The sequence below is a fragment of the Myotis brandtii genome, unplaced genomic scaffold (assembly GCF_000412655.1).
Source record: "Myotis brandtii unplaced genomic scaffold, ASM41265v1 scaffold190, whole genome shotgun sequence".
NCBI lineage: Eukaryota > Metazoa > Chordata > Mammalia > Chiroptera > Vespertilionidae > Myotis > Myotis brandtii.
In genome coordinates, this window is record NW_005357076.1 from 4,702,766 (window position 1) to 4,716,063 (window position 13,298).

Genomic DNA, 13,298 nt, shown 5'->3' on the forward strand with positions numbered 1-13,298 from the left:
ATAAGGCAGTTCCATTTTTAATTTTTGGAGGTCATGCCGTACTGTTTTCCACTATGGCAGCACCAATCTGCAGTCCCACTGATGGTGCATGAGGGTTCTCTTTTTTCCATGTTCTGCCAACACTTGTTTGTTGATTTATTGATGGTAGCCATTCTGATAGGTAGAAGTTGATTATTTCATTGTGCTTTAAATTTGCATTTCTCTGATGATTAGTGATGTTGAACATCTTTTCATATGTCTGTTGGCTCTCTATATGCCCTCTGGTGAAGTGTCTACCTGGGTCTTTTGCTCGTTTTTTAATTAGATGGGGTTTTTGTGTGTGTGTGTTGAGTTGTATAAGTTCTTAATAAGTTTTGGACACTAGCTCCTTATCAGATGCATCATTGGCAAATGTATTCTCCCATTCGGTGGGTTGTCTTTTCATTTTGTTGATGGTTTCCTTTGCTGTGCAAAAATATTTTAGTTTGATGTGGTCCCATTTGTTTATTTTTTTCTTTTGTTTCCCTTGCTTGAGACAATATATCAGAAAAAATATTGCTAAGAGAAAGATTTTACTGCCTATGTTTTCTCCTAAGATTTTTATGGTTTTGAGTCTATCATTTAAGTCTCTAATTTATTTTTAGTTTATTCTTGTATATGGTATAAGAAGGATCTGATTTCATTGTTTTCCCACATATCTGTTCAATTTTCCCAACACCATTTATTAAATAGACTATTTTTACCCCATTGTGTGTTCCCTTTTTTTTTTTTTCTTAATCCTCACCCAAGAAGTGAGGATATTTTTTCCATTGATTTTTAGAGAGAGTGGAAGAGAGGAGGATGGGAGAGGAGAGAGAGAAACATCGATGTGACAGAGACACATCAATTGGTTGTCTCCCATACTCAGCCCGACCAGAATCGAACCTGCAACCCCAGTACGTGCCCTTGACCGGAATCAAGCCCCAGACACTCTGGTGCGCAGGCCAACACTCTAACCACTGAGCAGTGCCGGCCAGGGCCCCCATTGTGTGCTGTTGCCTCCTTCATGAAATATTAATTCACTATAAAGGCGTGGGTTTATTTTTGGTCTCTGTATTCTATGTCATTGATCTATATATCCATTTTTATGCCAGTACCCTGCTGTTTGATTACTACGGCCTTGTAGTATAATTTGATATCAGGTAGCATGATACCTACAACTTTGTTCTTTCTCAAGATTGCTCTGGCTATTCAGAGTCTTTAGTGGTTCCATATAAATTTTTAGGATATTTGTTCTAGTTCCGTGAAATACGTCAGTGGTATTTTGATAGGAATTGCGTTGAATCTATAGATTGCTTTTGGTATTATGGACATTTTAATGATGTTAATTCTTCCTCTCTATGAACACGGTATATGCTTCTATTTATTTGTATCTTCTTCAGTTTCTTTCTTCAGTATCTTACAATTTTCCAAATACAGGTCTTTTATATCCTTGGTTAAATTTACTCCTAGGTATCTTATTCTTTTTGAAGCAATTGTGAATGGGATTGTTTTCTTAGTTTTCCTTTCCGAAAGTTTATTATTGGTGTATAAAAATGCAACTACCCTGGCCCAGTGTGGCTCTGTTGGTTGGATGTTGACCCATGCTGGTTCGATTACCGCTCAGGGCATATGCCCTGGTTGCAGGCTCGATCCCCAGTAGTGGGTGTGCAGGAGGCCGCTGATTGAAGTTTCATTCTCACATTGATGTTTCTCTCTGTGTGTCCCTCTCCCTCTATCTCTCAAAATCAATTTAAAATTTTTTAAAATAAATAAATAAAAATTTAAAATGCAACTGATTTCTGGATATTTATTTTATATACTGCTACTTTACTGAATTCATTAATCATTTCTAGTAGGGTTTTTTTGGGGGGAGGGGTTGGTGGATTCTTCAAGGTTCTCTATATACAGTATCATGTCTTCTGCAAATAATGACAGTTATACTTATTTTTTTTCCAATTTGGAGGTCTTTTATTACTTTTTCTTGTCTGATTGCTATGGCTAGGACTTCCAGTACTATGTTGAATAAGAGCGGTGAAAGTGGACATTCCTGTCTTGTTCTTGATATTAACGGAAATGCTTGTAGTTTTTGTCCATTGAGTATGATGTTGGCTATGAGTTTGTTGAATTATGTTCCCTCTATTCCTACTTTACTGAGATTTTTTATCATAAATGAGTGGTGGATTTTATAAAAAGCTTTTCTGCATCAATTGATATGATCATGTGGTTTCATCCTTCATTTTGTTTATGTGGTGTATCATGTTTATTGATTTGCAGATATTGTACCAAAGCTTGTATCCCCAGAAAAAATCTGACTTAATCATGGTGTATGAATTTATTAATGTATTGCTGGATCTGGTTTGTTAATATTTTCTTGAGGATTTTTGCATCTGTGTTCATCATGGATACTGGCCTATAATTTTCTTTCTTTGTCGTGTTTTTATCTGGTTTTAGAATTAGGATAATGCTGGCCTGGTAAAATGAGTTTGGGAGTCTTCTCTCCTTTGAATTTTTTGGAATAGTTTGAGAAGGATAGGTGGTTGGTTCTTTTTACATTTTTTTAAAATATATTTTATTGATTTTTTACAGAGAGGAAGGGAGAGGGATAGAGATTTAGAAACATCGATGAGAGAGAAACATCGATCAGTTGCCTGCACCCTACTCCCTACTGGGGATGTGCCAGGTACATGCGGACTGGAATCGAACCCTGGGCCCCTTCAGTCCACAGGCCGACGCTCTATCCGCTGAGCCAAACCAGTTAGGGCTCTTTTTTTATTTATTATTATTTTTTAAATTTTTGTTGGAATTCAGTTCCCTTGTAAAAACAAACCGAAAAGAAGGACAGGGCAAACTTTTTTAAAAAGGAAAAGGAAAAAAAAGCATTGCTTCTCCTCAGCTTTCTCCTTGGTGTCCTCGTCTTCAGACTCCTTGCTCTCCTCCACCAAAAGAGCTTCTAGCTCTTCAGCCACTTTCTCAGCATTATCCTTTTTGCCCAATCCTCCTCTCTTTTCTCTCTCTTTGATCTCTTTCTTGCATTCTTCAAACTTTGTCTTGAATTTCTGTGCATTTTCAGTACTGAGGAAGCAGATGGCCAGTAGCTCCTGCTTGGGGAGCTCGTCAGCAAAGTCAGCGTGGGTGTTCCAGACCCAGGTCATTGCCTGTGTTTGGCTTTAGCTCCATCATTGGCTTGATATAGTTGTTGGCACATATCTTCAAGGTCTCATCCCTCCTCATGAGGAGGCGAATGGTCCCTTTTCCCTTATGCTTCAGGACTTGACATCACCAGTGCCTCGTTCCTCCCATTCTGGGAAATTGTTCTCTGAAGTGAATCTAAACAGCTTTGCCCTCATTTTGAAAAGCTTCTCTTCATCTTCTAGTGTTTTAATTTCTTGCTCAGAAGAGAAACTATAGGCTTAAACTGAGGGTTGTGGTTGGACTCATCTGCATTCTCAATAGAGGTATCATGGTCCTCATGGATGTCCTTGGTGGCCATGGTGGCCGCCTGGGTGGCTCGGCACTGGCTCGGTGGCTCCTTCACTCCAAGTCTGGTGCTGGCACCAGTGCCTCCCATACCTTCACCTATTCCCTCCACCTAGTGACTGCTAGTTCTTCTTCTTCTTCTTCTCTTTTTTTTTTTGCTAGTTTTTTTTACATTGTATTGATTGATTTTTAGATAGCGAGAGAAAAGGTGGGAGAAAGAGAGAAACATCAGTTTGTTCTGCTTATTTATGCATTCATTGGTTGATTTTTTCTTTCTTTTTTAAAAAAATATATTTTTATTGATTTTAGAGAGGAAGGAAGAGGGAGAGAGAGCTAGAAACATCAATGATGAGAGAGAATCACTGATCGGCTGCCTCCTGCACCCCCCCCCCTCGGGATCGAGCCCGTAACCTGTGCATGTGCCCTTGACCGGAATCGAACCTGGACCCTTCAGTCTACAGGCCGACGCTCCATCCATCGAGCCAAACCGGCTAGGGCTTTTTTTGTTTGTTTGTTAATCCACACCCGAGGATATTTTTCCATTGATTTTTAGAGAGAGTGGAAGGGAGAGGGAGAGACAGAGAGAGAAACATCGACATGAGAGAGACACATCCATTGGTTGCTCCCCACATGCACTCTGACCAGGGCTGGGGATGGAGCCATGCGCCCTTGACAGGAACATTGCTTGCTTGATTCTTGTATGTGCCCTGACAAGGAATTGAACCCATAACCTTGGTGTATCAGGATGACACTCTAACCAACTGAGCTGCCCAGCCAGGGCAGTTTTTCTTTGAATGTTTGGTAAAATTCATCTATAAAACCATCCACTGAGGACTTCTTTTGTTGGGAGCTTTTTTATTACTACTTCGATTTCATTAGTTGTAATCAGATTCTCTGATTCTTCCTGATTCAGTTTTGGAAGATTGTATGTTCCTAAGAATTTGTCCATTTCTTCCAGATTGTCCAATTTGTTGGCATATAGTTGTTTGTAATATTTTCTTACAATCCTCTGTATTTCTTTATGTCTATTGTTACTTCTCTTTCATTTCTGGTTTTATTTGGGTCCTCTTTTTTTTTTTTTTTTTTTTTTTTGACGAGTCTGTTTAAAGGTTTGTAAATCCTGTTTATCTTTTAAAAGAACCAGCTCTTGGTTTCATTGAATTTTAGACTATGTTTTGTTTATGTTTTTTTTTAATTTTCTTCCTTCTCACTTTGGGCTTTGTTTGTTGTTCTTTTTCAAGTTCCTTTAAGTGTAAAGTTAGACTGTAATTGTTGTTTTAATATATTTTTATTGATTTCAGAGAGGAAGGGAGGAGAAAGAGATAGAAATATCAATGATGAGAGAGGATTATTGATTGGCTGCCTCCTGCACCCCCTCCCCCCGCCCTCCTGCCCACTGGGGATTGCGCTCACAACCCGGGCATGTGCCCTGACTGGGAATCGAACCCTGATCTCCTGGTTCATAGGTCGACGCTCAACCACTGAGCTACACCGGCCAGGCTAAAGTTAGATTGTTTATCTGAGATTTTTCTTGTTTCTTGAGATAGACCTGTAATACTATTGATAACTAGAACGGCAAGCTGAGGTTTTGTTCCCAGGGTCATGTCTCGTGACTCCAAAGAGTGAACTCCGCAGACCAGAAGATCAAAGCAAAAGCGTGGAAAATTTATTATAAGCAGATTCAGACTCCCAACCCAAATAATGGGTTGTCAGTGAAGCCTTGTAGTCTAGCAGTATATATTTACTACAAGCCTGCTCAATATCTACCCGTGTCACCACCTGCTCGATTCCCTCAATTGTTCTTGCCCAGCAATGGACCTGAACTTTCCCTGTTCCTATGCATCAGTTCACCTTATGGCTGCAAACCCTCCCTAGTTTCACATGCCTCCTGCTCTGAGTCCAAAAACATTCTATTATTTCTGCATCGTTGGTTCCTGTGATTAGGCTTTCTCAAACTGCCGTGTCTGCCCTGCCTGTGTTCCACATGCTTTTGTTTTCCACTGACCCCCTGCCTGTCTGTCAAGCTAACTCCTCTCACTATGACTTTCCCTCTTTTAAAAAAACATACATTTTTATTGATTTCAGAGAGGAAGGAAGAGCAAGAGAGAGAGATAGAAACATCAGTGATGAGAGAGACTCATTGATTGGCTGCCTCCTACACGCTTCCTACTGGGGGTGAAGCCTGCAACTTACGCACGTGCCCTGACGGAATCTAACCATGACCTCCTGGTTCATAGGTCAATGCTCAACCACTGAGCCACACGGGCCAGACATGACTTTCCCTCTTAAGACTGCTTTCCCGGTTCTCCATAAATTTTGAGTGGTTGTGTTCTCATCATTTGTTTCAAGGTATCTTTTGATTTCTTCCTTTATCTTATCATTAACCCATTTTTTGTTTAGTAACATGTTATTTAGCCTCCATGTCTTTGTTTGGTTTTTAGTTTTTTCTTGTGATTGATTTCTGCTTTCATAGTATTATGCTCAGAGAAGATGCTTGATATGATTTCAATCCTTTTAAATTTATTGAGACTTGTTTTGTGTCCTAAACATGTGGTCCATCCTAGAAAATGTTTCATGTGCACTTGAAAAGAATGTATATTCTGCTGCTTTGGGATGAAATGCTCTGAATATATCAATTAAATTCATTTGATCTAGTGCAGCGGTTCTCAACCTGTGGGTCGCAAACAATGAAAATACATCCTGCATATCAGATATTTACATTACGATTCATAACAGTAGCAAAATTACAGTTACGAAGTAGCAACGAAAATAATTTTATGGTTGGGAGTCATCACAACATGAGGAACTGTATTAAAGGGTCATGGCATTAGGAAGGTTGAGAACCACTGAATTCTAGTGTGGCATTTAAGGCCACTATTTCCTTATTGATTTTCTGTCCAGTAAGATATATTCATTGATGTCAATGGGGTGTTACTGGTAAAATCCTCTACTGTGATTGTAATACTGTCACTCTATCATTTTATGTCCATCAAGATTTGCTTTATACATTTAGGGGCACTATGTTGGGTGCATAAATGTTTACAAGGTTATATCCTCTTGTTAGATTGCTGCCTTTATTATTTTTTTTTAAATATATTTTATTGATTTTTTTATAGAGAGGAAGGGAGAGGGATAGAGAGTAAGAAACATCGATGAGAGAGAAACACCGATCAGCTGCCACCTGCACACCCTCTACTGGGGATGTGCCCGCAACCAAGGTACATGCCCTTGACCGGAATCGAACCCGGGACCCTTCAGTCCGCAGGCCGACACTCTATCCACTGAGCCAAACCGGTTAGTGCAGATTGCTGCCTTTATTACTACTAGTGTCCTTCTTTGTCTCTTACTATAGCCTCTGTTTTAAAGTCTATTTTGTCAGAAATAAATATTGCTACCCCTGCTTTTTTTCCTTTCCATTTGCATGAAATATCTTTTTACAACCCTTTACATGTACTCTGTGTATTTTCTGTTCTGAGGTGGGTCTCTTGTAGACAGCATATGTATGGGTCTTATTTTCTTATCCATTCAGCTACCCTATATCTTTTGATTGAAGCATTTCAGCCATTTACATTTAAAGTGATCATTAATAGGTACATATTTATTGCCATTTTATTCTTTTAACTATGTTCCATGTTTTTTTGTTTGTTTCTTCTCCTCCTTCCCCTCCTCTTACCCCTGCTACTCCTCTTTCTCCTCCTCTCCCCCTCCCTATTCCTTTGCCTCTTCTCCTCCTCTTGCCTATCCTTCCTCTTCCTCCTCCTTTTTCTCCCTCTTCCTCTTCTTCTTAAAGCAGGCTCTTTCACGTTTTTTATACTGTTTTGGTGGTAACAAACTCCTTTAGCTTTTTCTTGTCTGGAAAGCTCTTTATTTCTACTTCAATTTTAAATGTTAGCCTTGCTGGGCAAAGTAGTCTGGGTTGTAGGTCCTTGCTTTTCATCACTTTAAATATTTCATGCCAATCCCTTCTGGCCTGAAATATTTTGAGAAATCAACTGACAGTCTTATGGGAGCTCCCTTGTAGTTAACTAACTGCTGCTTTTAAAATTCTCTCTTTGTCATTAACCTTTTGCATTTTAATTATGATGTGTCTTGGTGTGGGCCTCTTTGGGTTCATTTGTTTGGAACTTTCTGTGCTTGCTGGATTTGTGTGACTTTTTCCTTCATCAGGTTAGGGAAATTTTTAGTCATTATTTCTTCAAATAGTTTCTCAATCCCTTGCAGTCTCTCTTCTCCTTCTGGTACCCTTATGATGTGGATGTTATGCTTTATGTTGTCACAAAGGTACCTTAAATGATTTTCTACCTTGTTTTCCAAAGTGCTGATTTGATCCTCTGCTTTATCCAACCTACTACTTATTTCTTCCAATGTATTCTTCACTTTTGACTGGTCCTTTTTTATGGTTTCTGTGTCCTTTTTCATACTATTGTGCATCCTCATAACCCTTACTTTGAACTCTATATCTGATAAATTGCTTGCTTCTGTTTTATTTAGCTCTCTTTCTGGAAATTTCTCGTTCTTTTATTTGGGGCCTGTTTCTTTGTCTCCCTGTTTTAGCTGTCTCTTTGTGTTTGTTTCTATGTATGAGGTAGATATGCTGTGACTCTCAGTCTTGCTGGGTGGCCTTATGTAGTATGTGTCCTGTGGGGTTCAGAGGTGCAGTCTCCTTGATCACCTGAGCTGGCTGCTTCAGGAATGTCCCTTGTGTGGGTTATGTGGGCCTTCCTTTTGTGATTGAGTCTTGATTGCTATTGGCCCATTCATGCATGGGATCAACCCTCAGGCTGGCTGACTGTGAGGCTCAACCCCAACCACAGCATGCAAGCTGCTGTGCAGGTGCTGCCCACATGAAGCAGAGTTTGCCTAGGAGGGTCTGGTGCCTGCCGAGATCTCCCTTTGGATATACTGCTTGTGAAGCTAATTGTATCCTGCTCTGATGTTGTCTGAAGCTGGCCACTGAGTGTGTTGGTTCTGGGCCTTTTGGGAGGGACTCTAGTGCAGGCCAATGTCAGATGTTGCCTGTGTCTGGCCCTGGGCAACCTATTAGAGCTGCAAGTGATTCAGTTTGTGGCTGCCTCTGCTGGGCCAGGGTGTGCACAGGAAGGACCAAGCTGCACACCAAGGCTGGCACTGGGCCCAGGGGCCGGTCAGCAAGTTTCCCAAGGCACCCCAGGATTTGCCTCCCCCTGCCTTTGCCTGCCAGCTGTCTGTCAGGCTCTGTCACTGAAAGAGCCTCTGGCAGTATCCGAGGTGCATAAGGTAAGTTCACAGTGAGTCACCAGGTAGGAGTGAGTGATGTTCACCAGAGTGATACAGGCTCAAACTCAGTGCCAGTGCAGGGTCCAAGGCCACTAGGCAATTGTCCCCAGGTTTACCAAGTCTAGCTACCACCCACTGGGTGCTCGCACACCTTTGTGTTCGGGTGGGTCACAGGGAGTCGTCAGGGTGAGGCCAATAGAGTTTATCAGGCCCAAACAGACCAAGATTTGGCCCTGTTGAGAGAGGGCTCTGCACTGCTCAGGAATGTGAGGGAAAAATGGCCCTGTTCTAGTCACAGAATCTGTCCCAGATTCTGCCAGGAGAGGGAGCTCAGCAAGATGGGGCTTCCAGGAGTCAGAAGGATGGGGCTAGTGAATGTCCTGTGAGGGGGAGGTGTGGATCAGGCTTCTGGGGTGTGGCCCTCACCCCAGACACAACTCAGTCTGTCCTGGATTTTGCCCTAACCTCGGCAGAGTGGAGCCACTAGGAATCCAAGATTTGGCCCTGTTAAGAGAGGTCTCTGCACTGCTCAGGAATGTGAGGGGAAAATGGCCCTGTTCTAGTCACAGAATCTGTCCCAGATTCTGCCAGGAGGGAGCTCAGCAAGATGGGGCTTCCAGGAGTCAGAAGGATGGGGCTAGTGAATGTCCTGTGAGGGGGAGGTGTGGATCAGGCTTCTGGGGTGTGGCCCTCACCCCAGACACAACTCAGTCTGTCCTGGATTTTGCCCTAACCTCGGCAGAGTGGAGCCACTAGGAATCAGGCCTGTGGTAACTCCAGAGCCACAGCCCAGAGGGTGGGATGCCTGAAGCCCAGAGGGGGGTTCCAGCAGGTCTCCTGTGAGAGGAAAGCACCAGTCAGTTTCACGGAAAAGTGGGGGGAATGTCCCCCACCCTGAAGCCACACAGCTCAGTCACTGACACAACCTAAGTCTGCCCAGACCTCTATACTCTAAGGCAACTGACTCCTCAGCAGGGCCTAAACTCCACAGGGTGGGTTGGAGGGAGTCCAGAGAGTGGGTCTTACATTCCCCCAGGCTATTGCCACAGGGAGGGGAGTAGATGCCATGTAAGAAAGATGGCATCTACCATATGGGAGAATGACTCAGCACAGGGATCCTGGAGGCTGTCCCTTCAGCTTTCTCCCCAGAGCCACAGACAAATTCCACTCTCCTCATGAGACTCTAGTCTGCTCTGCCCTCCCTCTGCCGGAGCCCAGGGTGAGTGGCTGCAAATGAAATTTTTGCATTGGCCCTTTTAAGAAGGTGCCTGTGTCTCTGGCGGACTCCCATCTCTCCCTGATGGACAGAAACCCTGCTGCTTTTCACAGCCCTGTGTTATGTGGGCGTCTTTCCCAGTTCTGGTGCTCTAGGCTGGGGAGCGTGGCTTGGAGGCTAGACCTCATGCTTTGCAGCTGAGATATTCTCCGGAATCTCAGCCACCTTGGGAGAGGGGCCAGCCCTTTTCGTGTCTCTGCCCTTCTTACTAGTCTCAGTGCAGCTTCTTCTATAATCCTTGGTTTTCAGACTTCTCTTCAGCTAATGCTCATTTGGTTATTCAGGATGATTGTTCTATAATTTAGTTGTAATTCCAGTTTGGTCTTGGGAGCAGGTGAATGTAGCTTCCACCTACTCCACTGCCATCTTGGATTTCCTATTGCAACTTCTACTTGCCTACCAGTTCAAGAGCTGCCTTTAAAGTTATTACACACTGCATACCTTGAAGATTCTTCTTGATATTACTATTTTATGAAAACTGCATCTTGTGCTTAACGAGTATATCAGGTACTAGAGATTTCCTTAGCCCTTCCTTAAGTCCATCAGTAGGGTTATATAGTGTTTGTGGGAATGATGGGTAAATATAAAGCATACTTAGCAAACTAAGAAGAATTACATGTTCATAGTAAAAATTAAAAAGGAGCCCTAGCCGGTTTAGCTCACTGAGGAGAGCATCGGCCTGCAGATTGAAGGGTCCCTGGCTTGATTCCGGTCAAGGGCATATGCCCAGGTTGTGGGCTCGATCCCCAGTAGGGGGCATGCATGCATACCTTGAAGATTCTTCTTGAAATTACTGTTTTATGAAAACTGCATCTTGTGCTTAACGAGTATATCAGGTACTAGAGATTTCCTTAGCCCTTCCTTAAGTCCATCAGTAGGGTTATATAGTGTTTGTGGGAATGATGGGTAAATATAAAGCATACTTAGCAAACTAAGAAGAATTACATGTTCATAGTAAAAATTAAAAAGGAGCCCTAGCCGGTTTAGCTCACTGAGGAGAGCATCGGCCTGCAGATTGAAGGGTCCCTGGCTTGATTCCGGTCAAGGGCATATGCCCAGGTTGTGGGCTCGATCCCCAGTAGGGGGCATGCAGGAGACAGTCGTTCAATGAATCTCACCATTGATGTCTCTTTCTCTCCCTCTCCATTCCTCTCTGAAATCAGTAAATTTATTTTTTTTAATTAAAAAGGAGAAAATAAGAGAAAGGAATGGAACTCAGAAAAACTGGTATACATGAAGAGTGGTAGAGTATAGTAAACCAGCGGTTCTCAACCTGTGGGTCGTGACCCCTTTGGCGGTCAAACGACCCCTTCACAGGGGTCGCCTAAGACCATCCTGCATATCAGATATTTACATTACGATTCATAACAGTAGCAACATTACAGTTATGAAGCAGCAACGAAAATAATTTTATGGTTGGGTCACAACATGAGGAACTGTATTTAAAGGGCCAGAAGGTTGAGAACCACTGCAGTAAACCCTCAATTTTGTGGACTTTGATTTAACAGACTGAGTTTAACGGACAAAATTTCTCATCTGTATGTCATATATAAAAATTAACATCCTGTTCATTTTAAAATACTTGTAACCAAGATTTGCTTATAGTTAAATTAATAGGTTATTTTTTACATTAATTCACTGTTATTTTTAACAAATTTTAGCAAATAGCCATATGTTGGATAAAACACTAGTAATTTTGCTGACATAAATAATTATTAAATGTCTACAACTATAGTCTACATATTTAAATCCAAGAGTCACTGCTCGTGAACAATGGTCATGGAATAATTAGCATGTGCTCACACCACATCTCTCGAGGTAATTGGTTCTGTTGTCCTGTGGCATGACATTCTGCAGCAGTTTGAATGTGTGCCAGCCAATGTTCCCACATATGCTAAGCCACACCCCAGCCTTGTGCATTTGTTCACTCGTGGTGACTGGTGAATGCACACATTTACTAGACTTATTCCGTATAAATTTAAGATTACAGCAATACATATAGACAGCTTTCCTGTGAAATTAAACTTTTCATGCATACTTAATTTTAATTACACAAACATGCTTACGTAAGTAAAAAGAGGTAAACTAACCAATTTGTCAATTTTTAAAAAATACATTCTATTGATTTTTTACAGAGAGGAATGGAGAGGGATAGAGAGTTAGAAACATTGATGAGAGAGAAAGATTGATCAGCTGCCTCCTGCACACTCCCCACTAGGTATGTGCCCGCAACCAAGGCACATGCCCTTGACGGTAATTGAACCCGGGACCCTTGAGTCCCCAGGCTGATGCTCTATCCACTGAGCCAAACCAGTCAGGGCCAATTTGTCAATTTTTTAACATATGCATCGGAAAACCTACTTTATTATATAGTGGACTTTTGGCTTAATGGACACCCCCTCGCCCGAATTAGTCCATTATATCAAGGTTTTACTGTATCACCCTGTGCCCCACAGACCACTTCCTACCTCTTTCTAGTCTTTCTTCATAAATAGAAGTATTTTTAAGTTAAAAAAAATATATATATCCCTCATCCTAATCCCCAATAAATTCAGTGTAAAGGATATTATATATATCCCATGATGAATGCAAATTGTATCTACCAGAGCAAGTAGTAGTGATGATAAAATGTAAGCTACTTTTCAATATCAAATTTTTTCTATATATAATCTCCCTTTTCATTCAAAGATGATTCTTCTGAATTAAAAAAGATAATCTCTGACTTCTTGGACCTTCTTCAGTTCAGGCATTATTAACAGAACTTTAAGTGTTCTGCCAGTAACATTTTAAATTGGCCTGAAACCTTTGCTTAAAATTAATCACCCCTATTTTTTTCAGTATTTTTGTCCATTGCAACTGGTGTTCCTTTGTCCACACCTGTTCTAAAATGTTATGTAACATTTTGTTGTGTCCTTAACTCTTCCACCTTCCCTGCTGTAGTTTGTGTTTGCTACCATTGGGGGGTTTTTTTTGTTTGCTTGTTTTTTAAATCCATTCTCAGCGTCTGTTCATATGTAGATTTGATTTTCCACATTCCAGGTCTTCATTGTAAGTGGTCTGTTCCCCAGTCATGTTCACAGTGACAGGTAAGTGACATAGCTGGGGTCAGGTATAAGCAGAATGATCTTACAGTCATATAGGACCCCTGCTCACAAGGTTCTAGAGTTTTGTAGCTCTAAGTGAAAAGGAGCTAGGAATGTGGAAATAAATTCCCTGAGTCAGCATCCATTAAAGGAAGGAATAAGATGTTTGAGTTGATTCTTATTTTATGTTCATTGAAATAGTATTC

The 13,298-nt window shown here is 41.5% G+C and overlaps 1 pseudogene; it reads right to left on the reverse strand.

Annotated features, from left to right (window-relative positions):
* Positions 1 to 2,738: 2,738 nt before the first annotated feature.
* Positions 2,739 to 3,591, reverse strand: LOC102263596 (annotated as a pseudogene).
* Positions 3,592 to 13,298: the final 9,707 nt, after the last annotated feature.